Source organism: Equus caballus, chromosome 19, assembly GCF_041296265.1.
Source record: "Equus caballus isolate H_3958 breed thoroughbred chromosome 19, TB-T2T, whole genome shotgun sequence".
Lineage (NCBI taxonomy): Eukaryota > Metazoa > Chordata > Mammalia > Perissodactyla > Equidae > Equus > Equus caballus.
The window spans coordinates 55165000-55192814 of NC_091702.1; the positions used below are offsets into that span (position 1 = coordinate 55165000).

At 42.8% G+C, this 27815-nt stretch overlaps 2 long non-coding RNA genes across 5 annotated transcripts; one reads left to right on the forward strand and one right to left on the reverse strand.

Annotated features, from left to right (window-relative positions):
- The first annotated feature begins 365 nt into the window (after positions 1-365).
- On the forward strand, positions 366-4982 carry LOC138918991 (uncharacterized). Its single transcript, XR_011428832.1, has 2 exons — positions 366-550; positions 3272-4982. It is a non-coding gene; the product is annotated as an uncharacterized lncRNA (long non-coding RNA).
- Positions 4983-12027: 7045 nt separating this feature from the next.
- Positions 12028-25862, reverse strand: LOC102148106 (uncharacterized). 4 transcript variants are annotated; one of them, XR_011429299.1, is made up of 3 exons: positions 25442-25822; positions 13816-15904; positions 12028-12428 (listed from the first exon to the last, which is right to left on the reverse strand). It is a non-coding gene; the product is annotated as an uncharacterized lncRNA (long non-coding RNA). The 4 variants fall into 4 exon arrangements; XR_011429298.1 differs by having other exon boundaries at positions 13557-15904; XR_011429296.1 differs by having other exon boundaries at positions 12028-15904; positions 25442-25862.
- Between the last annotated feature and the right edge of the window lie 1953 nt (positions 25863-27815).

The window sequence follows — 27815 nt, forward strand, 5'->3', positions numbered from 1 at the left end:
TTCCAATTATCAATCAAGGAAAATGATGCTTGTGGACCACAAAGACTCGCTGTGATGGCGCCATTCAGTGAGGGTGATAAAGTCCATTGTGCGTTCTTTTTGAAACAGGATGAAGGGATGTGGAAAAAGATAGCAAGAATTCCGTAGGAAGTGATATACATAGTTTTGTTGCTACTATCTCCTAAATCAAAGACAAAGAACTTGGAAAACAAGAGCCTTTGGAGTTGAAAGCTCATCAGCATCCTCTCAGCCCAGTTCCTGGAGGCTGGCCCAGATAAGCTAATGGGCAGAACGTGGGCGGGGCTAGTCCTCAAGTGCCTTTGCATTAGGTCCTGGAGTGCTTGCAGCTTCCTTCATCCCTTATTTTCACAGCCATCTCACTGGGGGAAATCATTTTTCTCACTTACAGAGGGAGAAATAGTAAACACCCCAAGATCCAAAAGCTTTATTTCCCACACAAGCTGAAAATCCTATGCTGAGCGGACTAGGCAGAAGTTTCAAGTGGAAATAATCACTAAGATTCCTGCTCTTCTTTGGAAGCCTAGAAAAGGTATTCTGCTCTGTTCTTAACCTCTCCCGGTGATGATGCTAAAAGCATGAAAGCTGTAGTCCTTGGAACACACACACATAGCTGTTTTTGTATATGATTGGGGCAAAAGCTGCTGTGATTAAATATGGAGTATTTCATCTGTTTTGAGAAAAAATTTCTTGGTTTATGTTTAACTTTACAATTGTTTGCTCAAATTAATCGTTTTTGTTTCTTTAGAAAAACAGTTTCTTGTGCTAAATGATTCCATCAGTTGATGGAAATGGATTGGTATATATGTATCACAAGTATGAATTTTACAAAAGACAGCTGTATATGTTCATTAAGGAAAAAAAGAGACACGAAGCATTTTTGTTTGTAATTTCTTAGGGAAAATGATTAAAGCAAGCCGAGTTCAAGAACTTGCTTATTCCTTTCTTCCTGTAACATCCTCTAGTCTGTCTGATGCACTACGGGATAGTGACGTAAATAGCCAGCTACCCAAATTCGCATGTTCCAATCTCAGCTCTGTTACTTATGGCCAGGTGACTTCAAGCAGGTCACTCAGCTTTTCCAAGTCCCTGTCTCCACACCTGTAAAGAGGATTTAAAATAGTATCTACCTCATAGGATGAGTGTGAAGATTAAACCAGATCATAAAAGTAAAATTAGTATTGTTAGGATATTTCAAGGATCTCACCAGTTTAATGCAGAAACTACCTCTTACCTTTAGAAGGAATGTTTGTCTTGATTATAGAGAACAGTTCCTAGTAGTGTTGACTGAACTTGGATCTTTCTTGAGAAGTATCAGACATTAAAATTCACAACTGCTTTTGAAAAGTAGAATGCGTTTTTTGTTTCTTTATGAGCACTAAAAAAATACAGTGCATCTTCCTTAAGAAATATTGAGCCTTATCAACTGTGATATAATCTAATTAATACACTTGGGTTTTTTTTTCCCATCTTGCTTTAGATCTTAGAGTCATGGAGTGTGAGTGCTAAATGGAGCCTTAAAGAGTATCTTTTCAGGTGTAGCTGACATATGTAAGCCTTCACAAGGAGGAAGTCCCATGAAGACAATACCTCTCTTGCTACCCCACCCCTGTCTCTGTCTCTCTTTCTCCTCTGACAACTGCACTCTCCCTAGATAAGAAAGAGATTCTATCACCCTCCTCCTCACCACCCAGTCCCTTCCTGCATCCTACACACTCTAGGTGCCTCAGTTCTGGACTAGATGCTGATGGAGATTCTTCAACTCAGGTGTTGCTGCATTTAGAGGAGGAGGATTTGGATTCTAGTCAACGAGAGGAAGCAAATTTAGCGGCTCCATTTCATTTTGGTCTACTTATCAGCTAAAGTTGTGCTTTATTTTCTTGATGATTTGCCCTGGAAGCAAGAACACTTTGCCAGGATGAGCATTCATCTTTGGGGAGACAACACAGTCTGATCTCATAAGATGAAAAGATACTCCTTTTGATATCAAGATCTCATTTGATGTTGCCTCTTGTGAAAACATTATTTAACAACTTTAATAACATAAGCTGCTGGCTGTGGGTGGCTCTTTTTGTCACTCTGGAGAATCAGAAGCAGCTTGAGGAGGACAGAGAGCAGGGATTTTCCTGCTTTGTTAAATCCCACATCCCTTGCACATAGAACAGGGCAAGGCACAAAGAATAGCTCAATATATATTGGTTGACATAATGTATTCATTTATCTTCCAAAGCTTCCATCCTGCCCTCCACCACTCATCCTTCAACACACACACACACACACACACACAAACAAACAAACACACACACAGTTTGGATCTTTCTTTGCAGGGGTAGCAGGCCAGAGGTTCTTAGGCCCAGGCTGCTTTTGGGTCTGGTGACCATTTTTTGGATACAGAGCAGTACATCATTTGCTTTATGGCTGAAGGTGAGCACATCCAAGGGAGCAATGGAGAGGTGAAATCTTGGGGAGAGATGATAGACAATCTAAATATGTTATCAGTCTTAAGGGATTTGGTAGAGAGGGTGAATCAGGATACAGAGTCATTGGGATGAAGCGAGTTAGAGATCAAATAAGAAAGAATGTTCCAAGTATATGTGAGAGAGTCAAATTCTGGAACAATCCTCAGATCCCAGGCAGGGAGCAGCCATGGCTTTTACAGGGTGGCTGTAGCCTCAGTGTGGGCAAGGAGAGAGTAAAGACAACAACCTGGTGTGGTTATATATATTCGAAAGGAAGGTGGACATCACTAAAATCTACTAGTCCACAGAATAAAGAAATTTTAATTATTTCCTAAGATTTGGATCAATTCAGGAAAGTGATTTTTCAAGTAAGGGAAAATCCAGCTAAGATGCTGTATCAGTCAGAATCCAGTCAGGAAAGCCCAGTCCATGCCAGGTAATTCAATATTAATAATTTAAAACAGGGAACTAGTTACAAAGGGGCTGGAAAAGCTGAGAAGCCAAAGAGTGTGTCTCAAAGAGTAGCAACTCAAAGATTAGTAACAGCATAAAGACACTATCACTCACAGTGCTTCAGGGACAAAAGAAGGAGATGATGTTCTCTGGAGCTTAGGAGTCATTGCCACCTGTAGCTGGACCTACAAGGTGGCTGCTTGATGGAAGAGGGGACCATGGAAGAGGGTGTGTAGGTAGGAGCTGAGATTGTGGAGGAGACATAGCCAATGCTAGAGATACCATCTGAAGCAGGGGAAAAGGAGAAATTCCCTGGTTTCTCCTTTCCTCTCATTCTCCAGTCTCCTGCTAGTGTTACCAATGGACCATACCTAGTTGGACATCAGCTGGCAAGGGAGCTTGAAAATATCACTTAAAGGGAAGATGGGAAATGAATCTGAGAATAAACAGGTAAGTGGCCAGTACAATGGATTAAGTAATGAGGATTTATTTTTCCTACTTAATAAGAGATACTGAGATAGACACCTGTTAGTGTTGGTTTAGTGTCTATGGGGTAAAGGCTAATGAATCTGAAATTCTCTTGACCCTCCCTCAGGTACCTGAGATGGCCTGTGCAGCTCCATTTCTTATGTCCTGTGTTCAAGACAAAGAGAAGAGGGAAGGACCAGGCCAATCATTTATGTCTCTATTTATCAGAGAAACTAATTTTTATTTTCCAGAATATGCCTGGTTGACTTCCACCTGGGTTCTCACTGGTCTGGACTGAAAGGCTGAGAAACCGGGAAAAGAATGGTCATAACTGTCAGAGACCAATTACGGTTCCCCATCTGAAGTTGTGCATAATGTTATTGTAAGCAAAACAGGGTTTCAGATGGCAGCTAAGAGTAGAGAATGGAAAGTGGGTACGTACTAACAGTGTCTGCTAGAGTCAGAGGTCTTCTGGACTCCCACTCCTTGCTGACTTGCTTCTGGCTTCAAAGCTTCAGAGCAGCTCGCAATCCTGGGGATCACTGAATTTCACTCCTTGGCCAGTCTCTGTTAGATAGCTCACTATTTGCTCATAACTTAGTTTATGTTTGAATCACTAATACTTATCTGTAACACACTGACCTTCCGTACTGGATGTGCTGTCTTCTGGTTTTGTTTACATAGGACTCACTGAATAAGCATTCACACATATTTATTCAGCATCTATCCTGTACCAGGCACTGTGCTAAGGAAGTTGAGATACATCAGTGAACAAAACTGGCAAATATTGTTAACTCTTGTAGAGTTTATATTCTGGTGAGGAGAGACAGACAATTAAAAGTAAACATAGTCTGTTAGAAGGACTTTTCTCTTTTAAGAGTATCAAATGATTTTAAGCCATTTACTGATTATTCACTTTTCTAAGAAACACAAACACGAGAATAAAATAAATGTATCCAAAACCTACTAGCCCTTGCAGGATAGGAAAAAGCCCTGAGCAGAAAGCCTGCAAATATTTTTCCTTATGCCTAACATATGTGCTTTCTCACCTGTTCTAGGGTCCCACGTTTTGTTACCTCTGACAGTGGAAAGGCAACTGTAGCTCCAAGATTCATGTACAAGAGGGTCTCAAAACCCTTAAAGCTATTTGAAGCTAATGGTTTGTACATTCTAGTTTACAACTCTGAGAAACAATATCAAACAAGCATTGTCAACTCCTAGTGCTATGGAAAAAACTCTTAAGTACCATGGACAAAAACAGACAGAGCAAAGGGAAGAGGATTGGAAGTTCCAGGGCGGTCATAGCTGCAATTTTATATAGAATGTCCAGGTGGGGATCTTTTGTGCTACAGCCTCATCTGGTTTTTACTGGCGTGCTTCTATTTCTTCTTTAAAAATTCAGGCTGGCTTTTCTCATAGTTGGGGATCCTCACACTTTCCCTGGATCTGGGTAAAAGCCATGGAAGTTTTTTTGATTCAGAGTTCCTCTGTCTTTCAAACAGTAATAATTCTCTGTTCTTCGAAGCTAGGATTTATGTGTTGTTTTGTTCCAGGTCGCTGAAGAGAGCGTATTAAACAGCTAAATCATTCAGGATTAAAAAAAAATAAATCTGCTTTTGCCAACAGTTTTAGAGTTTGATTAATTTCCATCAACATATCTCCTGTCTAAACATTTCTGAATTAAATGATTGTTTAAAATAGGTATCCTAGTGTGAAATAGAGATACACCTTAAGAATTTCCAACCACTGACTTCATGCTGACTTCAGGCTTAAACCACATAATTCCTCTCATCTAAAATTTTGATCTTCTGAGTACAATTTTTTTTCCCCCAGGAAAGTGGCGCTCCATAAAGATGATTACTAGATTTCAAGGCTAATCGTTGCTGACTTTTTGAGTGACTATCCATCCCTTACCTGTTATACCCCACCTTCCTGTGTCACCTCCAGTGGGGCCAGTCCTCATCTTTTATCCTATTTCTAGTCTTCTCTGTAGTCACAATAAGCCCAGAGCCAGATCCCCATACCTGCCCTACCTGCTCCATCCTGAACAAGAAGCCGGCTGTCTCTACTGAATCCTAAGCACGATAGCCCAGACTTGTGGGTAACCCATTCTTCGCCGAGAAGATCAAGGCAATTCTCACAGGAATCCAAAGCCATAGTGTTACTCCAATTCACTTTGTCCTCTATTTCCTGAACACCACCTCAAGTCTAGATTAACTCCCTCCTTCCTAGGACTTCTTACTAAGAATAGCCTTCCTTCTGTAACCCCAGCAGTAAGTTAGGAATACTTGTTTGTTTTGGAGTAATCTGGAATTTGTGTTTAGAAATAAAAACCAAAGCCATTCAAGTTCTGCTCTATTTTCTGATGCTGGATAATTTTTTAAAAATTGGACTGCTCTCCTAGTCTTCAATCATCTATGTGCTGATGATAGAAAAAGCCATTGCTATTTCGATAGGTCATGGAGAAGACAGCTGAGGAATTCATTGGCAGGCTTTGGGTGTTGCTTCTTACAGTATTTAATTGTGAAATGTAGGTGAGTCATTGCCAGATTATTGCTACAAGACTGCAATATCCTCAAAGAATTTTTATATAAGATTTCAAATGGGGTTGAAAAAAAGACTTCTGAAGAGAGAACCACACATAAATCAACAGAGTGTCCACATGTGGTGCCATGTGGGGCAATCCTGGCATAGCGCTAATCCCTCCTGGAATGTACTGAATTCATGGAATGTGGGACAGTTCTGTTGGAGCCTGTGTATTCATTCTTAATATGCCACCACCACCTGACTGAGACAAGAGTTTGCTCCAGTACTTACATTAGGACTATAACACCATCTATGAAACAAGCCATCTTATGGAATTATGACAGAGAAAAGCTATTAGCCAGCCAATGAAAAGGTTGAACACTTGAACAAAGTTTTATTAACAGAATTACTATGTATCAAATACTTTGCCAGGTGCTGGAAATACAGAGATGGATAAGTACAGTCCCTGTCTTTGAGGAACCAGCAAAAAACAGCATCTTCTGAGATGAACTTAGCAGTTTCCTGACATTCTAAGGGTGAATGGCATGGAAGTAAAGTACACTTCTGGCCCCTGAGAAATAAAATTAGAATCAGATTAGAGTTCTCATGTAGGTAAAAAGCCTGCCCATATTCTGTGAAGATGGAGACAAGTCCAGGTCACGGAAAAGACTGGTATGCATTCCATGTGAGGAGAGTGTCCCAGGGTCATCACTGCTTCCTTCATTCAGTGGGGTGAACTTGACCTTTGGGAGAGGCAGGCAAAGGGTGGAACATTGGAGGGTGCAGAACGCCTTGGATGGGTATAAGTGATTTGTTGGTATCCTTCAAAGTTTATACCCACTTATCAGACCAGGTCTAGTCTTATTAACTCTCCTTCAAAATCATTCCTTCTAATTTAATCCTGAGAACTCCAAAGTAAGAACAGGACCACCAGAAAGACTGATAACATGTGTAGTTAGGATTCATTATAAACCAAACTCCTCACCACCACCATACTGGCCAAGGACAAAGTTGGCCCCAAAGTGTGGAGCATCACCTTCTGGACTGAGATTCAAAGGTTATCAGGCTCCAGGGGAGAGGAAGCAAGGTCATTGCAATGGGTTGTTTTCCATCCTGAGGTATATTAGAGGGGCCAAGTTTCTTTTATCACAGAAATGAAAGTTCCCTTTAGCAAATACAGCACTTCCAAGTTAATAATGAAGGCAGGGATAATCAGTAATGGCGTGGTGGTATGCTGGCAAAGACAATCTGAACCAGAAGAGATCTAGGTTATGATCCTGGGCTCTGCACCCAGGGGACTGGATTTGCTGAAGGGACACGTAGAGCCAAGCGGCTCAGGGAAACACGGCACAGGGGCGGTCGCAGGAAGACCCGCAGGTATCTGCGTCAATGCAGTATAACATCAGCAAATAGATGTGAGGGGGATCAGCCTACCAGCAATATGTTTTTCACTTCTGTGTACCTGCCATCCGTCGGGAGCCCACATTCTAGGTCTCAGATTTGGTGAATGGCTTTGCGCGTGAATCCTGCTAAGCAATCCAGAAGAATAGAGGCTCTATGTACCTACCACAGTCTCACCCAATGGAAGCATCCACAGTTGGTGCCCACAGGGAAATACAAAGGTGAGGTTCCCACCTGCAACTGTGGGGAACAAGCTCAAAATAAGCATGACTGAGTCTAAAGAATGTGAATAGTCACTATTGTAACTGAATCCTAGAAAATGCAGTTAATCTTTCAAGGCTGTTTGTTTCCGCAGTACTTGTTCATGGCTGCTGCTAAGTTCAGGTTCTTTAAAAAAAAGGTAAAGCCATATTGCGCATCCACCACGAATCAGACACCGAGCTCAGTTCTATCATCTGTGTTCTCTCATTTACTCCTAACAACTGTGCAAAGCTGGTGTTGTTTTCCTTATTTTGCAAAAGGGGGAATGTGTCCCATAGAAGACAAGTAGCTTGTCTAAGTTCATAGAGCTAGTAAGTGGGCAGCATAGATGTAAACTCTAACCTGCTGATGATGCTAACTCAGTGCATATTTAGGTGTTAGTAAAAAATGAAACAATCTTAGTGTGAAAAATAGAGTTGTTTGTTTAGGAGGTATATGACACAAATAAGTAGCTTTAGGCAGATTCTAGGTATCGTTTCTTCTGGTACCCCCTGGTTAACTTCCTGGGATAATAAAGACTGGAGAAGTAGAAAATGAAATTATTTCCACCCACGTGTGTAGGGTAAACAAAGGAGAACAGTCTCAGCCTCTGGGAAGGTGGCCAATTTTTCTAGAAGAAGAAGGATCAGGAAGCCCTGACTAGAGAACTGGGCATATTTACAGGCTATCCAGAAGTGAAGGCAATATGCCAATTCAAATATACAGACAGGCAAGTCTCCTCCTAGGAGAAGTTCAGCAACAGCAAGTCAGGGGCCTACGTACAGAAACCACTTAGGTTTTAGGAAGGCCACTGGGGTGAGGCTTAGTATAGAAAGTCAGAGACCTGGACTCAGAGCCAAATCCTTTAACTTCATTTACAAATAAAATGATGATCTGAATTGGTTTTTCAGAAAAGCCCCAATTTACAGCTGTCGAGTCCTCAATTTGGACAGTAAATATATATGGTCACCCTAGGTATAAGGCCAGTCACTGTCTGGCTCCTGCTTACTACTTGAGTTACATCTCTTGCCCTTCCTCCATGATCCTCTGTGGCTTCAGCCATATTAAATTATGTTCAGATCCTTGAACCTGTTTTGGTTTCTTTAGTCTCTGGGCCACTGAACTTGCTATTCTTTCTTCCAATATCACTGCTCCACCCACACCCACAGCCTTCTTCTTTGCTGGATTCACTTCCACTTAAGTCCTGCATGAGGGCTTAGCTATCACTTCCTCTAGGAAGGCTCTCCTGTCCCACCCTCCCTCCCCCAGCTTGGGTTAGCTCCCCTCCCACATGCTTCCATTTCCTCATCTCAGTGTTCATCACAATTTACTGCAACTTCCTATTTACTGGACCCTATCTCTCGCTAGCCTTCAGTATCCATGAGGCTAGGACCTCCAGTAAAGACCAGAGTGCCCGGTTCATAGGAAGGATTCGATAAATGTTTTTGAGCTAAGGCTGAGGCCCACTTTTCAGAATTGTGAGTCAAAGTCAGGGAGAGATGAGAGGCCACAGTAATTGGGGTCAGGGCCCAGATGGCTGGGCAAGATTGACTTAAATTTCTCCTCTCAAGCCTGTCTTTTCGGATGTGGATGAGATTGAGGAACCTCGCTTGGAGGGCCCTGGAGGCTGGGATGCAGCAAGGACTGGTTCAGAATGCAGACGGGGACTCATTGAGACCAATTTGGTCCCAAAGTGGGGAGAAAAAAACCTCAGAAGATGCATTTCCTCCCTTGGATGCAATGAGGTCCAGCTTCAGCCTTGCTCTCCATATGTGGAAGTGGAGGTTGGGATGAGAATGGAATATGCTGTAAAGGCAGAAAACATGGATAAAGGGAAACTAACAGAACCTCCCTCTCTGGCCTCTAGACCCAGTTCTCAAGCCTCAACCTCTTTTATTCCTTGCTATTTTACTCATCCCAGCCTCTCCCACTCTTGTATATCTTGCGCCAAAGGTCCTTGCTCTTTCCTCCTGTGCCCAAACCCTACCCCCAGTATCAGCTTTCAAGCTGGCTCTTCCAGGGGAAGAGCCTCTTTAATTCATCCTGCCTTTGCAACATCAGTCCTTGCCTTCCAAGGGTTTATTGTAAGCATCTTCATTCCTCAGGCTGATCCACTTCCTAACAATGGACCTCACAGGGCCGTGGCATCTCTTCCTCTCCTCTTGAGCCAACTGATGAACAGCTTTCAGGCCCCTCAGATGCCCATCCTTCTGTGCCTCATGCTAGTTCTTCAGCTGGGGCTGGACTAGCCTCCAGGTGGAACTTTTATATCATTTTACTATATGCTTTTTTATTTTAACCAGTATGTGCCTTGTAGAATCAAGAGATTATGTGGGAGGGGGAGGGTGGATTCAGTCTGAATGAGATCCAGAGAACAGAGTGAGGAGCCCTGCACTTCACTGACTTGTCGTTCATGCACAAATATTTACTGAGAATCCACTAGATGTCAGTTTATTGGTCCATAAAAAAAATTATTTACAAAAAAGTATTAAAAATGATATAAACAATATTTAAAAATTAGTTGCCTACTACTATGCCAACTTAAATACTTTTCTATCTTCTCTAGCATCAAACATTTGAATACCTTGGCAGATGCTGCTGAAACCAGTGTGAGAACCTCAAGCCAGACTGGATCACCTCATGCTTACTTCACGGAGCAGAAAGCTGGCGCCCATCACCTGGTTCAGAGTTTCTTTCTCTACTTCTCTCATCCCTGAGGGCCACGAACCTTCACACTTCACTCTCTAACAATTTGTAGCCCGGGATTTCTTTTCAGAAGGTGAAAGGATCCCATGGGTAAGAAAAAGCTTACCAGTGGGCGAGGTAGTGGATTTTAAAGGTTAATGACCTCTTACGAGGCAGACACAGAGGGAATAAAATTTACTGATGAGCCTCTCACAAAAAGGTGCATTTTGGAGGCTATTGAATGCCAGACCTAGATCTGGGATTGCTGGCAGTTATTAAGCATACTGTTTAGCACCTTTGTAATAATATGAGCGCCAGCCTGGATTTAAGTGACACTCTTAAGCAAGCCTCAGAATCTCTCGAGCTGTACTGACAACTTCTGGGGAGCCTGAGACACACATCTCCCAGGTCTATCAACCCTTTGTCATACTCTGCCTACCAAACATTCAAGTCCCTCAGGGACTCCTGCTTAAATGCGTACACCTTCTGGGACTAACAGGTATTGGGCTGTAGGCAACAGAGCCCAGGTAATGTACAACCCAGTAACATGTTGATAGTGCTTGGTCTTCCAGAGAAAATACAGGCTTAATTTAAAAGATGGAATTAAGTAGTGACATTTCTGGTACTGTCCTGGCTATCGAGAAATCTTTGACAATAGGGGAATTTGCTGGACAAGGGGACCTGCCCCCTCCATCAGGTTGCATCGGTGGCCTCCAGAAACTCTAGGGCCCTGGGCTACTGCAAACCTGTCCTTCTTCCAGTGGTTCTCAACCTCTTGTCCTGTGCTGACAACATCTGTCCATCAGTGACAGTGGCTTCCAGAGGCAGGGACTCTTACTTGGGGTTAGGGAGTAGGAGGTGCACAGGTCAGAATCCCCTGGGAAAGCACTTTGAGCCCCTCTTCCATGGTGATTCTGTTGCCCCCCAATGTTGTGAGCCCACCATTTGATCATTACTACAGGGCCTAGGGCTCTGGAGTGTGGAACACCACAGACTTCTGAATCGGCCACGTGTCTTAGAGCTGTTTCTCCACCCAATTTGGACAGAAGTCTCCCAGACAGATGATGTCAGTGCAACTGGAGAGGAGACTTGTTAAAACCCGTGCTCTCACTGGCTGAGAAAACTTTTCCCGGAACCCTCAGGGGCTGTTGGTGGGAATGTAGACTGAAGCAGTCACTCTGGAGAGCAATTTGGCAGTACTTGGTGAAATTAAGTGCGCCTACGCCCTATGACCCAGCCATCCCTCTCTGGAGTCTACACCCCAAAGAAACTCTGGCACAGGTCCATTAGAGGATACGGAAGAGGGTATTCAGTGCAGCACTGGGTGTGGGAATAATAACGACGACGACGACGATGATGATGATGATGGCTAACATTTGCTGCATGCTTATGTGTGCTCAGCACATTACGTGTTCTTAATACTCTACGTGATGCAGAGACTACGTGTATTAGAAATGAGAACACTGAGGTATGGGGAGGTTGATAGATGGGCTGAGTTCACACAGTTGGTAAATAGAAATGATGCCAGGCTGTCTGACTCCTGAGCATGCACTCCTAACTATTATGCTGTGTGGTCTACCATCACTACCATCGCTGTGTCCATCACTGGAGAATGAACAGGTGAATGTGAAGTATTGTTCCTCAACCACATGGAAAAAGTGTAGAGCTGAGTGAAAAAAGAAGTAAGAAAAAGAATGAGTTCCATAGTCTACTTTTATACACACACACACACACACATATATATACATACATATTTAAAATGTATACAAAGACAATATAACATCATAAAATTTCAAGTGTATTAATATACACACATGTCCAAGCACATATTAGTATTGGGGCTGGGGCAAGGAGGAGCCAGGGATGAAGAGGAAATGTATAAAACAAAGTTAAAAAAAGGAGAAAAGGCCTTGCCCAGAGTGGTGAGGATTGGGGGCCATGGATTGAGGACGTGCTTAACTTTGCTCTGTTTTCCTGAGCTTCGTACTTTCCCTCCATCATTCCCTTCATGAAACTAGATGCAAGGCTCCATCCCAGCTTTAGGGTGGCTCGAGAAGGCAAGCTCATCTTCATTCTCCTCCTCAGGGCTCCACCGGCGAGCAGCAGAGCCCTGCAACGTGTGCACATTCTACCCAGTGCTTTGCTCCACTTTAGCATGCAAGTTGATTTCCTCCCATTCTACAGATGAAAAGAAAAGCGGTTCAGAGAGGTAGTGACCATGCAAATTATCAGCGGAACTGCACTTGACCCAGGTCCCCAGCGTGGAGGTTCAATCTCGTGGCTTACAAAACATCTGTTGTAATGGTCTTGGCAACCACCAGTTTCCTCTGTGGAAACAGCCATTGTTTCCTAGAACCAGAGGAATTTCCCTGTATTGTTTGATGAAGACCTCACAGCAAGGACTATATGTTCAGGGGTGATAATAAAATTATTTTAATTAAGATTTTCTTAGGGTTATATAGGAATAGGGCTTATTGCAAACCTTTTGAGAAAATTATTTATTTGCATTTTATGCATCTCTGGTAGTGGCTGATCCTAACACCTGGGCATTATTTAGGACATGCCTGTACCTCCACGGCGTGCTTGTCTGTAAATGAGCCTCTCTGAGTCTGTTCTTGCCAGAGCATCTAGAAATGTGAATTCCAGCATTTCTAAATGAGTCAAATGTGGGCATAGCTCACATCATTGCATACCCTTGTTCCCTATACACATGGAGAATTAATTCGTAGTTGATGTTGTAATCAGATAGACTTGAGGGAATGATTCAACAGGACGTTATTTGGCAAATGCACAATGATTATAAAATGCAAGTTGTTTCATTTGTCCTGTTTTAAGAGTCAGTGTAGCATGAGAATTCAGCTTCTTTCTACCCTGGCAGGTTTTTTTCTCACAACACTTATTTACAAGTTACCCACTGTCCATCTGACCCTGACAGAAGGTACAGCTCTGATTGGGGGACAAATTGACGATGAAACTGACTGGACGAAGGTCCTGGGGCTACACATACCGGACTGTGTGTCCAAACTGTGGTCGCTGGTCAGACTACACTCTTCCTAAATGATGTGAAGGGGCTGTATCAAGGTCCTAAGCAAAGGGTAAGTGAGGTTTGGAAAGGTAGAGGGGAGGAAGCAAGAAGGCAGAGTAGCAGCCCCCAGGTGGTGAAGTCAGGAATGAGGAAGAGGGTGAAGTGGGTGTGAGAGGAGAGGATGGTGAGGAATGAGACTGAGAAGGGGGTGCCTGGAGGGGAGAGGAGGGATAGCATAGGAGGGCAGGGGGCGCAGGCTGGCCTTGGACTATGAGACTTACAGGGGCACGGTTGAAAGTGGGTCTCATAGTAACTCCTATTGACTGTGGGTCTGAAAGACTGAGTTCGTGGAATTCTGGGAGAGGCTGTTTTGAAGGTGTGCTTTCAGCTCTCTTGAATCACAAGAGGCAGAAAGGGGTCTGCCAGGTGCCAGAGAAAATGTCCCTGGATGAGTTCTCAGGAGGCTCAGACATCAGGCGAGATGCTTCCCATGCTCAGAGCTCTCCTATCTTGAGCCGTGGCCCAGGCCATTCCTCTCACCTGGATGGTCTTCCTCTTTCCTCTCCAGCGGTCTAGACATTCGCTGTCCAAAACAGTGGCCACTAGCCACATATGCACCTGCAATGGAACTGTACTGTAAGTGTAAAATAGTCACAGGATTTGAAACACTTAGTATTTAATTAATTCACCTCTTTCTTCTTTCTTATTCATATGTGGCTGCTAGATAATTTAAAATCACCTATGTGGCTCCCATTGCCTGTCTCCTGGACAGCCCTGGCCTAGATTTCACACATCCTCCAAGAACTTGCACAACATAGTGGCCAAGTTTCCATGCTCTGGAGCCAGGTTGCCCAAAGTTCAAATCCAAGATTCAGATCTTGCCACTTCACAGCAGGTGACTGGAGGGCAGTACCTAATCTCTCCATGCCTCAGTTTTCATCTAACAACAGTACCTGCCTCTTGGGAAGGCCCAGGTCCAGATGCAGTCTCTGCTGCCTCCTTGAGGCTTTCTGCTGCATCCTGCTGCGTGACTCCTCCTTCCAGCAGGACACATGGCCTGCGGCTCTCTTTTGGCCCTGAGCCTACATGGGCTCAAGATGTGGTTTCATTAATTCATGGAATTTCTCACAGAGTTGCGCCTGATTAACTCTTCATTGCCCACCTGATCTTTCTGCCAATGCCTGGGCATCATGGAAGGGATGATGTGCCCCCTTTCAGAAAGGCCGCAGAGTTCTAGTCATCTGGCAAAGTGAGCCTGCACACACTGTGCCACATCTCAGAGGTCACAGTAATGTGCTCCTCTTTGAGGGGTGAGGTGGGAGTCAGGAGCAAGTTCTGCTTGGTTTATAGGTAAACTTGTTTTTTATTGACCCGTAAGACATTTGGAAAAATAAAAAATACATAAATGGACAAATCGATAAGTTTTTAAAAGGTGAAAATTTTGTAACCTTCATAAAATCAAGAAATAGAACATGAAAATCATTCTAGAAGTCGTCCTTGTGTCCCTCCCAGTCACCTCCCCCTCCCCCAGACATAACCACTATCTTGCTATCGATCACCATAGATTGTTCTGGCCATTTCAGCTTCATGTAAATGAAATCATACTGTTGCATCGGCTTCTTTTACTTGACAGTATGTTTGTGAGATTCATCCGTGTTGTTATGTTAGCAGTTGTCTGTTCATTTTCACTGCTGAATAATATTCCATTTTAATAAATTTCTCACAATTTTCTTAATCATTGTATCTTTAATGGATATTCAGACTGTTTTCAGTTTGAAGCTATTGCAAACAATGCTGCTATGACTATTCTTGTGCACCAAAGAGTGGAATTTTGGGGTTATAGGATATAAATATATACAGCTACCGTAGATACTTCTAAACCCATTTCCAAAGTGTTTGTACCAATTTCCACTCCCAACAGCAATGCGTGAGAGTTCCAGATGTTACATATCTTTGCGAACACCATTTTTTTCCCATTCTGAGGGCAAGGAATGGTTTTAATGTGCATTTCCCCCATGAGTAACTTCCTTTTCATACGCTTATTGGCCATTTGGATATCTTCTTTGTGAAGTTCAAGTCTTTTGCTACTTGCCCCTCCCCCATTAAAATTTTGTTTATTTGGGTTGACTGTCTTTTTCTTATTGACATATATGATTTCTTTAAATACTTTTTATCTAAATCTTTTGTTGGATACATCAGTTGCAAATATCTTTTCCCGGTCTGTGGCTTGTATTTTCACTCTCTTAAATGTATTTTTTTATGAGCAGTTCTTAAATTTAATGAAGTCTAACCAATCTTTTCCTCTAAGAGTTATTTCCATAATCTGTTTAAGAAATCTTTGCTTACCTGATACAGCCAATTTAATGTTCATAAATTTCATCAACCCATGCCACAGTGCTGAAGACTGAGAACGAACAAGAATTTGTTATATTTACAACCCTGATAAACCATTTGACACACTAAACCACTTGTGTTTTCCTTCTGAATGGCATACCTTTGTAACCACGGGCTCATTTAGAGCCAGCTTGAAGAGACCCCCATCTCTTATCAACAAAACGATTGTGGATTGTCTTTCAGAAAACTTGTCAAGTCACGTAGCCAGAGCATCTGCAGAAGAGGAAATCTTGACCTGAAATGACCACAGAACCAAAGATCTATCTTCCTTCCCACAGAACCCAAGGACTGGGGCACGACTGGAACTTGAAAGTCAGACGCTTATTAGAAGCGAGAGGTCCCTCATTTCGGAAGATCTGGTGTTAAAGTTCCTTCCTCATCTCATCAAAAATGTTTAGAACTCTATCATGGAAGTTTAGAACCTCATCATCAATGTTTAAAACCTTACCATAGATGCTTGGAGCCCACCAGTCAAAACCTGTCCTGCCAACATTTCCGCGTGCCAGCCTGTTCTCTGTAATCTCTTAAATTTCACCCCAAATCCTGAATTGAGGAGACAAATCTGAAGGCACAAGCCCCCTTTCTCCCTGCAGGTTGAGCTCACAGAATAAAGCTGATCTCTTTTCCCAAAGGCTGATGCCATAATTAATTGGCCATTTATGTGCACCGGGCAAGTGAACCCCAATTTTGTGTGGTAACAAGTTCTGTCCCTTGAGTCATATTCCTTCCCTCCCCACTCCCTCAGACCTCACACTTGGATTCAAATACTCACTCTGTGGTCTTTCCTTCTTTGTCCTTCCCATCCTCTTGGCACCCACACACCTCACTCCTGGGCTTCCTTTGTGTTCTATATCAAACATTCATGAAGCTCTCCTTCATACTTAATACAGTAGTGACAAAAATTACTAAGTTTTAGCACAGCGCTCAGTGTTTTCCATGACTTCTCTCATTTGGTCTCATGAAAGACTCATTGGAACCTACTAACACCTTCTTAGATGAAAAAAGTGAGGTTTAGGGAGATCAAAGTCTCTAGCCAGAAAGCTAAAGAGCCAACATTCAAACTGAAGTCTACCTGACCCTAGCCTTTCACATCATACTGGCCCTTGTAGCCCTTAGGTTAGCTTTTTAACTCTGGTGGGGGCCCCACACCTTCTGTCTAGGAGAGAAAGGCTATTTAAAATTGCTTTCTGATTGACCAGTCAACTTTTGGTCCAGAAGTTCAACAGCCTCCAGTCCAAGAGGAGCTCTTCATTTTCACTTTAGCCCATGGTGGAGGTGATCAGGCCCTTCCCTTTGCAGGATCCTCATACCTCAACACACCCCCTTTTCCTTCCTCCTGCCCCACCGCCTTCCACCTGTGAGGTCAGCTGCAGCTGCTTCCTGCCTGGCCACAGCTCTCTGCATACCACAGGGTGTGGCCCCGGGGCAAAGGCAGAAGGGTCCTCATGAGTCAAACCTCATGGGGAACTGCAAACAAGGGCTCAGAGAGAGCCAGGGGAAGGCTCTCTGAGGCGGCTTGGGGAGCCAGGGATGAGAAGACATTCTTTTAAAATGATCCTTTCATAACATAAAAGCATTTTAATTGCTATTGCACAAAGGGAGGTGCACAGGCCACACGCCTGGTTTCCTGCAGTCCAGTCCAGACCAAAAGACACGGATAAAAGAAGGAGGTTTCTAAGAAAAGCAATCTTGCATTTGTCCTGAACTTTCCACTTTTATATGCTTTTATGCCATTACCTCGTCTGATCCTTAGAAGCATCCTTGTGAAAAGGAGAAGGCAGGTGCAGAGGGTCTGTTTTATTGTTGTACAAGCTGACATCTAGAAAGGCCAAATAACTTGCCTAAATTAGCCCAGGAATGGCAACAGCCCCAACTGGTCTTCAAGTTTCCATATTTCTAGTCCAGTGCTTTTCCTATTGGATCTGGCTACCTCTGTAACAAGGCTCACTACCATTTAAATCGATGCCTCCTGATAACTCTTCAAGCTCCAGGCATTTTGCTGTAAGTTAAGGGACATGCAGAGACATTGGCAGCCTGGCAGCCCCTTCATGCCCCAGGATAGGAGCACTAACCATTAAACATGCTATAAGGCAGACCAAAATTAAGGTAAAGAGTTGTAGAAATTAAACTTTCAGAGGGTAACAGAAGACTCAAGGTCATTGAAGGAGGTTTCCCAGGTGAAGTGACCTGAACAGCTACCTTGTGCAGGTAACTGTTACAGGAAAGTGTCCTAAGGTGGGGGGGAGGGGAGTGATGGCAGGAGAGAAGCTCGAAGAACAGGGAGGAGGCTGCCTCGTAGCCCGGTAGGGAGAAGAAGGGGGCTGGGAAAGGGCTGGGCATCCCTTACCCCACTGAGGGCCTGGACAGCCCCGGCAGCTGAGGAGACCGGGGAGCTGCTGTGACCTCTCACCACGCTGCTGGCGGCAGCATCTCCACGGCTGAGTGCTTGTCAGTTTCCTTCCCGCAACACTCTCAACCTCATTCTCACACTCTCTCTGTGGGGTTTCATGTTGGCACGGAAGATGAGAAAATGTCAAGTGTACCCAACTGAGGGGAGTTAGAAGAGACGCTTGTGGCTTTAGCTCAGCTGTCTCTACCGCAGCCTTCCTAAGGTACAGTACTGCCTGAGCTCAGATGCAGGATGAAGGAAATGTACACACACTCCCATGCAATTTAGAGAGAACTGAGCAGTGGATGTGCTTTAAGTGGACACACCTTAGGAAAGAGGACACATCTTAGGAAAGACCTTTGCAACATCTGTACAACAAGTGATATAGGGGACTAAGAACACAAAACTTTGGGTTTTCTCATATTGGAATTATAACTGCTTATCATCTAACCTAAATCTTGGGATTCTGTCCATGTATGTTATTATTAATCTAAATACTCCAAAGCAGAAACTCTAAAATAGGAAGCTGTGTAAAAAACAGGATGGTTGATCGCTCCTTCATTAACGGCTTGTACCCATCTCAGGAAAAAAACAGAAGTCTTTGATTGTTCTTGATCCTTTTCCTGTGGACATCCACTTGGATGGATATTTTCCAAAGAGATTCCCTCAGATCAAGGGCGGAGTTTATGACATTCACGCCAGGGGCAGCAAATGGGGAGTTTTAAGACATCTAGGAGAGTGGTGCTAGGGGTAGGCATATGCGTATGTAGGGAGTGGTATGGTGAGGTGTGGATGTGAGTTTGGCAGAACTGTGAAGGACTTGTCTAATTTTGGTATCTGCCCAAGAACCCATCTTTCGCCAACAATGCCTTGCTTGCTCTTCCCAACTTGTCTCTTTCAAGCCTCTAGTATCACTCCACTCTCACCCTGGACCAGGTTCTTATAACAAGCGTTTTTAAACATTTCCGATGGGGCCATGGAAAAAATGTTTTACCTTACAAAGAAAACATTTTTTTAAAAGTTCTTGAAACAATATTTACCTATACCACCTTTTTTATACTTTGACATTTTCTGTTTTATTCTGTTCTTTCATTTTAAAAATGCATGCTGAACTCCACCTACCAAACCAATTTTCACAACCCATGGCTTTTCATGAAGTGTTATGTCATCTCATCCCAGGAAAGGTGTTGACAGGAAGGTCAATTGTTGTTTTGCTTTGCTTTGGTTTTTGGTAAGGTCACTCCTTGAGCTTTTCGGGTTTTATCTGTGAGCTCCATAAGGTCCTGTCAGCAGCCTCAGTAAAGGACTGAGATCCTGTGTAGACCCTCAATTTCCTCCCACCTGGGAGGGTGCTCCCCAGGACTCTTGTGTGCTGCCCTGCTAGGTGTGTGAGAGGGACTTGAGGAGCAGTGGACGCTCTTCCAAAGCACATGGAAGTCAGACAAGAGGGTGCAATGGGCATGAGATGCTGTAGCTTTTCCAATATTTGAATTCTGAATTACTTTATCATGTTGACATAATCCCATAGTAAGTTCTTTGAAACGCAGCATCAACGTGACTTATCACAGCCATTTTTATTTTAACGTTCGTTTATTTCAAGAACGAATAAGAAGGGCTTGCAGGCTCAAGTTCATGGTTTGCCCACCTTCTTTCTCGATGGAGAGTGAGGCATCATTGATGTGGCTGAGGCTTGAAGGTAGGGACTGGAGTTATCTTGGGAAGGGTTAAAGGAGGGGTTCTAGGGGAGGAAGGAAGAGCTGCAATGGGAGGAGTCATGGCAATAGGTAAAAAGAAGGCTGTAATGGGAACGCCTAGTGAGGAAGGCGGGAATGTGGAAATCAGCTCATAACAATGAAAAATAAACAAGCCAAAACAGGAATGTTAAAGACACCTAAACATTGATCCTAAAGCAGTGCCACATATGAAAAAGAAAAAGGAGTATTCCTCTCTGGTGGCTCTGATATGTAAAAAAGGTCAGGGCCTTTTTTTTTGGTTCAACTTCCACTTATTAAGCATCTGCTCAAATTGAAAGGGTTTGCCCAAGGTCACACAAGTTAGAACTGGAATTAAACCAGATCTTTGTGATGCCAAAGGCCACGTCCTTTTCACGAAATCCCACTGACTCCAAAAATGATTTCCACTCTAGTAGGACTGTAGGTGGGTGTATTTTATGGGATTTTTTCCTCCTTCCTATTTTATATTTTTCAATTTTTTCTAATGATCTTGAATTGCTTTTATAATGTAAACACAGTATACTGTTTTTTAAAAATGGTACCCATAAGACAATTATTTCCAGTCCAAGAAGGAAACAACACTCCAACTATCTCAAACTATTTTGCCAGTGCTGGTTTACTCTATCCGTAAATATTTTTTCAGATTGGAATGCATTTTGTATCTGAGAAGTTTCTTTCTCTAATAACCACCTTCATTTGGTTGTATTGGAGCCATCTTTTTAGGCTCAGTTCCATTTTCTTTCTTTTCTGTTTTAGGCAAAACACAGCTGAACTTTCTAGCTCCTTTTTTTTTCTTTTTCTTTTGGCTTGACATAAATTTCCCCGTGGAAGAAAGTGACTAGAGTGAAAGACTCTTAATTACTGAGGTCAAAGAATGGTCAAAAGAGCAGTGACTGAGGAGTTCTGAACTTTGAAAGCCTGTGTCCATAGGGCAGCTTCCCCTTTGTAATAAAAGGGTGCTATAAGAAAGTGGATCCAAGTAAGTTCAGGAAGAGGGCTGTGAAAACAGAGAAGTTGAGCTTGACCTCAAAACTTGCCTCCTTCACAAGTTCTTTTTTAGCTGGCCCCAGCTCTGGGCCACTTTTCTCATTGCTATCATCTTCACATGTGAATTGAGCAATCATAACTTCATGTTATTTGGATCCAAAGCTTCTCCAAGAAGACACTTGCCTGGACTCTTTAACACTCCCACTCTGAGACAGACTCACTAACGTGAACACACAGCGGGGAAGGAAAGCAAATATGCCTGAACCAAACTGGCTCCTCGGGGCATGCTAACCTGGTCAAATGAAACCACTGTCTCCTACCCCTCTCTACTGCTCCTCCAACCTTGTTTGTACTTTATAACTTGCTTTTTTTTCAAGTTTTATTCTGTATATGCTAGTTCGACCCTCAAGTTTCAATAGGAAGAGAAACGTTGATCGCCTTATTTCAATCTTTTGCTAAATGATTTTTGGCATCAAGAAGGGACCGACAAAGGAGAGCATTTGCGGCCCAAGGCTTACTGGTTTCCCCACAGACAAAGAGATTGAAAGTAAAGGCCTCAGCAGGTCTAAGGAACACAACTTTGGTGGACTAAATAACCAAATCTGAGGGCACAAAGCAACTAGAAAGTATCCCAAGAAAACTAAGCATTTGGGCACATGCGTTACCAAATTTTATTAAGCAAATACCAAAGCTTCAGTGCCACATGCATAAGAAATACTACTGTAGCTGCAGGTACAATGAAGGGTCTGGAGTGCACCCTAGAAGGGGAAAGTGGTCAGGGTCGGGGTAAGTCTTCCATATTCTTGTGACCTTGGGGATAAACAAATCTAAGCAAAGAACTCTCCAGGTGACAACTTAGAAGCTTTCTGTAATCTGACAGAAGGCCAAAGAAGAATTATGAGGGAGCTGGGAAGCACATAGGGAGACTCACATTGCGGGGAAGAAATGCATTGCTGGAGAAGGAGAAGGAACCACAAGGCAGCTTCCATCTGATGTAACGTCAGACTGGAGTTCCCACAGAAAACCACTCTTAAAGGGTATAATCAGCTAGTGGGTTCATGGCCTTGGGATCAAGTACAACCAACTAATTAAGCATGGATGTGGACCAAAGGAATTCTGGTCATGACAACAGTAGGGAGAATCAACCAGGACAGCATCCTTCTCTTGTGTCTGGAAATGCCATTTTAAGTTAGAATCTCAATTAAGTTGCTTCTGGTGGCGCCTCCATCCCAATTCCTTTCTCTGAAACACCTGGCCCTGGCTGGCTGCTTTGGCAAGTTGGGCCTTTAAACAGGCCAGACATTTACCCAGTTCAAAAGGTTCTCTTCCCTTCCCTTCTCTTCCCTTTCTTTCTTTCCCCTCCTTCCCCTTCCTACCTTCCCCTCCCCTCCTTTTCCCTCTCCTCCCCTCCTCTTCTTTTCCTCTCCTCTCCTTGCCTCTTCTCTTCTCTCGTCTTCCTCTCTCCTATTGGGAAGCCCAAACCAAGAAGTCCTGAGCTCTGATTTCACTTGTGGCCTACATGAGCAGAATGGTGCTAGAACATAATGTTTTGCTCAAGTCTTGCTTTTAAGCTTTACTATTCTAGAATTATAGAGGGTTAAACCTTTTCTAGTATTTCTTGCAAACTAGAGGAAAATGCATCCTTTATAAAAGGTATAAAGTATTATTTCTCATTTTCTGTTCATATAAACACTCTTTCAGAAGTTGTTACATTAAGAAAACATTGAACAACATCTCTTTATAAAATGGCACAGTCTTTCTGAGCTGAGGGTTCAGAATAATAGGAAGAAATATACGCCAAGTGCCATATCTGTGGTAACGGAATGCAATATGGAGTGCAATTAAAAGCATTTAGCAGTTTTTTATTTTTAAACACAATTCATTCAGTGACCTTAATTCTTGTAAATTCTGGTGTTGTAGGGTCTTGGCTTAGTGGATTAGTCCTGAAATCCATTTTGACAGGATATGATAGTGTCGTGGGGCAGTCTCCGAACTAGAACAGGATGTGGAGGTTACGCGAACTGGTCCTTGCTTCTAGGAGCTCCTTAGTTAGCTCCACAGGAAAAAAGATCAGAGGTGGTAATTTTTCTATAGGGCTCATTTATTGAGTCCCACTTTTGGATTCTTCATTGCCTTTTGGGAATTACTTAGGATGTTGATTACATGATACATTGAAAGGTTTTTATGAGATCCACATTCACTTTAAAGAGTATCTGGCCACAGGAATCAAAGAGAGATGAAATTGGCCAAAGTTCGGATACACACCACAAAGAATCTTTTCAAAAGGTCAAGTTGACACATCTCAACTCTGCTAGCTTCCTGTAATGTTATCTTCCTTACTGTGAGTCCACACCAAAGGCAAAGGAAATGATGGCATTTCCTTTAACTGTGAGGAACTGTGAAATTTTAGAGGAGACTTTTTCTGTTGTCAAAATTACTCATACATGCTAAGTATATCTCCAAGAGGATGATGGTATACTGTCTGCTGCTGTACTTGTACCTCACCAGGGGCCTGGATCAATTACTTGTGAACCTGTTAGTAGATTACAGTTAGGTGGCTAGTAGGGTGCCATTGTTTTTATGTCACCAGCTCCTAGCTCAATTCTTTTTGTGTGGTAGAAACTCCATAATCATTTTCTTACTTAAATTAATGGTGGACTCTGGTAGTATACTCAGCTTCAGCATGTAGCCAACCCAAGATGACTCAAATAAATCCAAAGGAAGAGGACATGGGGAATCTCTAGTGGGGTGAATGGTGGCCGCCCCAAAAAGATATGTCTACATCTTAATCCCCGGAACCTGTGAATGAACTTTATTTGGAAAAAGGGTCTTTGCACATGTAATTGAATTAAGGATCTTGACACGATATCATTCTGAATTATCCAGGTGGGCCCCAAATCCAATAGCAAGTGTCGTATAAGAGACACACAGAGGACAGACACACACAGAGGAGAAGGTGATGTGAAGATGGAGGCAGAGGTTGGAGTGATGATTCTATAAGTCAAGAAACACTAATAATTGCTGACAGCCGCCACGAGGTAAAAGAGAGTGTGGAACTGCTTCTCCCTCAGAGCCTCCAGGAGAACCAACACTGCTAACACTTTGATTTTAGACTTCTAGCCTCCAGAACTGTGAGAGAATGAATTCCCGTTCTTTAAGCCACCAAGTTTGTGATAATTTTTTATGGCAGCCACAGGAAACTAATACAAGACCTATGGGAAGTCCAGAGAAAGCAGAGTATCTACTTTTCAGAGGTTGAACATCCCCAGGGAACTGACAGTTCCCATTCCATACTATGGTTGGGTGGACAGGCCAAACGTGGGCGGGCCCCGTATCTCACCCTGCGCGCTGTAGTCTACAGTGAAGTTCACTCAACCAGGACTTCCTGCTTCAGAATTCTGGTCCAACTTCACTTTGGGCAAGTTACTCTTTCTCACTGGACTTCAATTTCCGTGTTACAAAATGGAGGCGCTCTCATAGTGCATCCCATTTACCTCACAGAAATGTCTGAGGCAGGGTGGAGGGGAGTGAGTTTCTAGAAGGGGCATATGTGAGAGAGAATAACGTGAGTAGCTCAATTTGAAGCCTGGCCAGTAAAGCGCTGACCTGCACAAGATGTTTAGATTTAGTAATACCCTCCTACCAGAGGATTTGTGGCTCCTATGTAATTTTGGAGAGGGGGCACTTGATCACTTATTTTCCAGACAGATCCAGACCAAAGCTTATATATCATTACATTTATTTGAGGAATTAACAGTCTTTAGCTGACAACACAGCTGTGTCAGCTAGAATGCCTGCAGCTGAGTCAATATAAATTGTAACCAAAAATATTGTAAGCCAGAAAAATTGTCTACCCTGAAAGAACATCAGTCCCAAGAGAGGCCACCTGGGGCCTGAGTTTTCACATGGAAGCTTAGAGCTGCCCCCTGGGCCCATCTTTGCTATTCCACAGCCAGCTTGGGCCCCGGCAGTCCCTGTGTGAAGTGACAGGGATGCTGCAGAGCCTTCCCTCACTCATCTTAAAGTGTGGGGCACTGGAGCACCCAGGACAGGTGCGGGAGGGCCCACAGCAGAAGATGATCCTGAGTCCTTGTGAGAACTCTGTTCTGGCCCTTGTCCGGGTGCCAAGGAGTTGTTAAGGTGGACTGAACAGCACTTCCTTGATCTCAGTTTATGCAGAGTCTGTTAACAGAATTTAGGTTTCTGAAGGATATGCTCCACAGAGCATCCACGGCAAATATACAGAGGTCTGTGAAACAGGCCAAGCTTCTTCCGCACAGCTCCTCCCAGGCTAGGATCTACCATCTGGTAGTCTGGGTTGGAATCCTGGCTCTGTCTGTATTCACTGTGGGATATTACTTTTCAAAGTCTCAGTTTTCTCACTTGTAAAATAATATCATCTAACACACAGTTTTGTTGTAAAAATTGACTCTGATACTATAGATGAGTGGCTTAGCACTGGAAATAAAGGCATAGGGCACAGTAAGTACTTAAGAAAATTGGCTTAAAAAGAAGCCTGATTTCTGTGCCCTTTCTTTTTTCCTTTCAGTGTCTTTCTAACTGGCTTGTTGTCCACATCTTCCAACACACACATTTCTGATATCCCCACACTTATTTCCCCTAACTAACACCATTGCATACCTCAGACAAAGAAGTAAAATACCTTTTGTTTCTTTATTTCCTCTGCAGGAGACATTGTCGAGGCCCTCCCTACATCTCTTCAGCATTCATCCTTCCTCTGCGTGCTGACATCTTAGTACTGCAAGAACATGCTCAGCCTGGCAGGAGGGACAGACCAAGAATGTCAGGGAGTTAATGACCCTGGGAACAGCCCTGGGCAACTAATGGGAGGTACTGGATAAGGTTAATGGTCTAAATGTTCCAGGAAAAAGGAAGAGATGGACAGAATAGATTTTAAAAAGCAAGACCATGTTACATGTTTCTGATAAGAAAGATGCTTAAAATATAAACACAGAGAGGTCAAAAGTAAATAGTTGGAAAAAGATAAACCATGCAAAGAGTAAGCATAAGAAAGCTGGAGTGGCTATGTTAATGCCAGAGAATAAAAAAGACTTCAAAGCAAAGAGTGCTGCCAGTAATAAAGAAGGACACTCCGTAATAATCAAAAGGACAATTCACCAGAAAGATATAACAGTTATAAATGTGCATACAACTAATAACAGAGCCTTAAAATGCATGAAGTAAATATTGAGAGATGGAAAGGAGACATAGCTCAACACATAGTAGAAAATGTCAACTCCCCTCCATCAGCAATTGTTAGGGACACAAGACCAAAAAAAAAAAAAATCAATGAAGACATGGAAGATCATAAAAACGCTATAAACCAACTAGACCTAATTGACATTTACAAAGCAATACAATTAACTGCAACATATATATTACTTCCAAGTACACCTGGAACATCACTAAGAGAAATTTGGAAAGATCTAAATAAGTGGAAATGTATACCATGATTATGGGCTAGAATATTTGATATCAAGATTACATATTTCCCCAGATTTGTCAATGAAATACCAATAAAAATTCCAGCAAACTTTTTTGTAGGAATTGGAGAGCTGATTCAAAATTATATATGGAAGTGCTAAGGAATGAAAATAACTGAAGTAATTTATAAAAAGAGAGAACAAAGTTGGGGATGCATCCTATTTGATTTCAACACTTATTATAAAGCTACAGTATTCAAGACCATTTGGCATTGACAAAAAGATTATATATATATGGAACAGAATAGTCTAGAAATAGACCCACACATATATAGTCAACTGCTTTATTACAAAGGTGCCAAGGTAATTTAGTGAGAAAAAGAGTCTTTTCAAAAAGTTGGTGCTGGATATCAGTATGAGAAAAATTAATAAACTTCATCCCTTTCCTCACAACATATACAAAATAAACCTGAATGATCAAACCTGAAATGGATCAAAGGCCTAAATACAAAATCTAAAATTATAAAACATCGGAAAGAAGGATGGGAGGAAATTTTTACTAACTTGGGGTAGGCAAAGATTTCTCAGATAGATTGCAAAGAGCACAAATTATAAAAGAAAACATTTATAAAATTGGACTTCATCAAAATTAAAACATTTGTTTTTTAAATTGGATAAATGTTTGCAAGATGTCTCTAACAAAGGACTTGTTTCCAAAAGGTATAATCTGAGCTATTTTTACTCACAATACTTCTGACACAAAATGTGTGGGTTTTTTCCACACCAACAACCAGTTCTCCAACCCTTTGGGCACCAACTGTGTGTCCTCAATCCAATTCTGACACTAACTACCCAGAGCTGGTGCCAGATTCCACAGATTTAAGGGCTCAGTCCACAAGACTGCCCTAACTTCAGATGCCAGTCACAAGTCCAGGTTCCCACTTGTACTTCTCAACAGCTGGCTATAAATTAGGGGTTCCCATAGCTCACAGAACTCAGGAAAGTGTTTTACTTACCATCACTGCTTTGTTATAAATGATACAACGCAGAAACAGCCAAAGGGAGAAGACACATAGGGTAAGGTATTGGGGGGTGGGGAGTGGGCAGCAACAGAGCTTCCATGCCCGCTCTGTGCACGCCACTCTCCCGCGACCTCGATTCATTTACCAACCTGGGAGTTGTCCCAATCCCATGGTTTAGGGATTTTTATGGAGGTTTCATTATGTAACATGATTGATTGACTCATTGGCCACAGTGATTAACTCTATATCCAGCCCCTCTCCCCTCCCAGGAGGTTAGGAGGTGGGCTGTAAGTTCTGACCCTCTAATTGTGCATTGATCTTTTTGGTAACTAGACCCCATTCTGAAACTATCTAGGGGCCCCCTGCCTCCAGTCACGCCACTGGCATACAAAAGACACTCTTACCACTCCAGAAATTCCAAGGGATTTAGGAGCTGTGTGCCAGGACCTAGGACAAAGACCAAATGTTTACGCTGTTTTATATCACATGTAAAAACTCTTAAAACATAATAATAAGAAGAAAAGCAACTTGCCCAATGTGAAAATAGGCAAAAGATTTAGACAGGCACTTC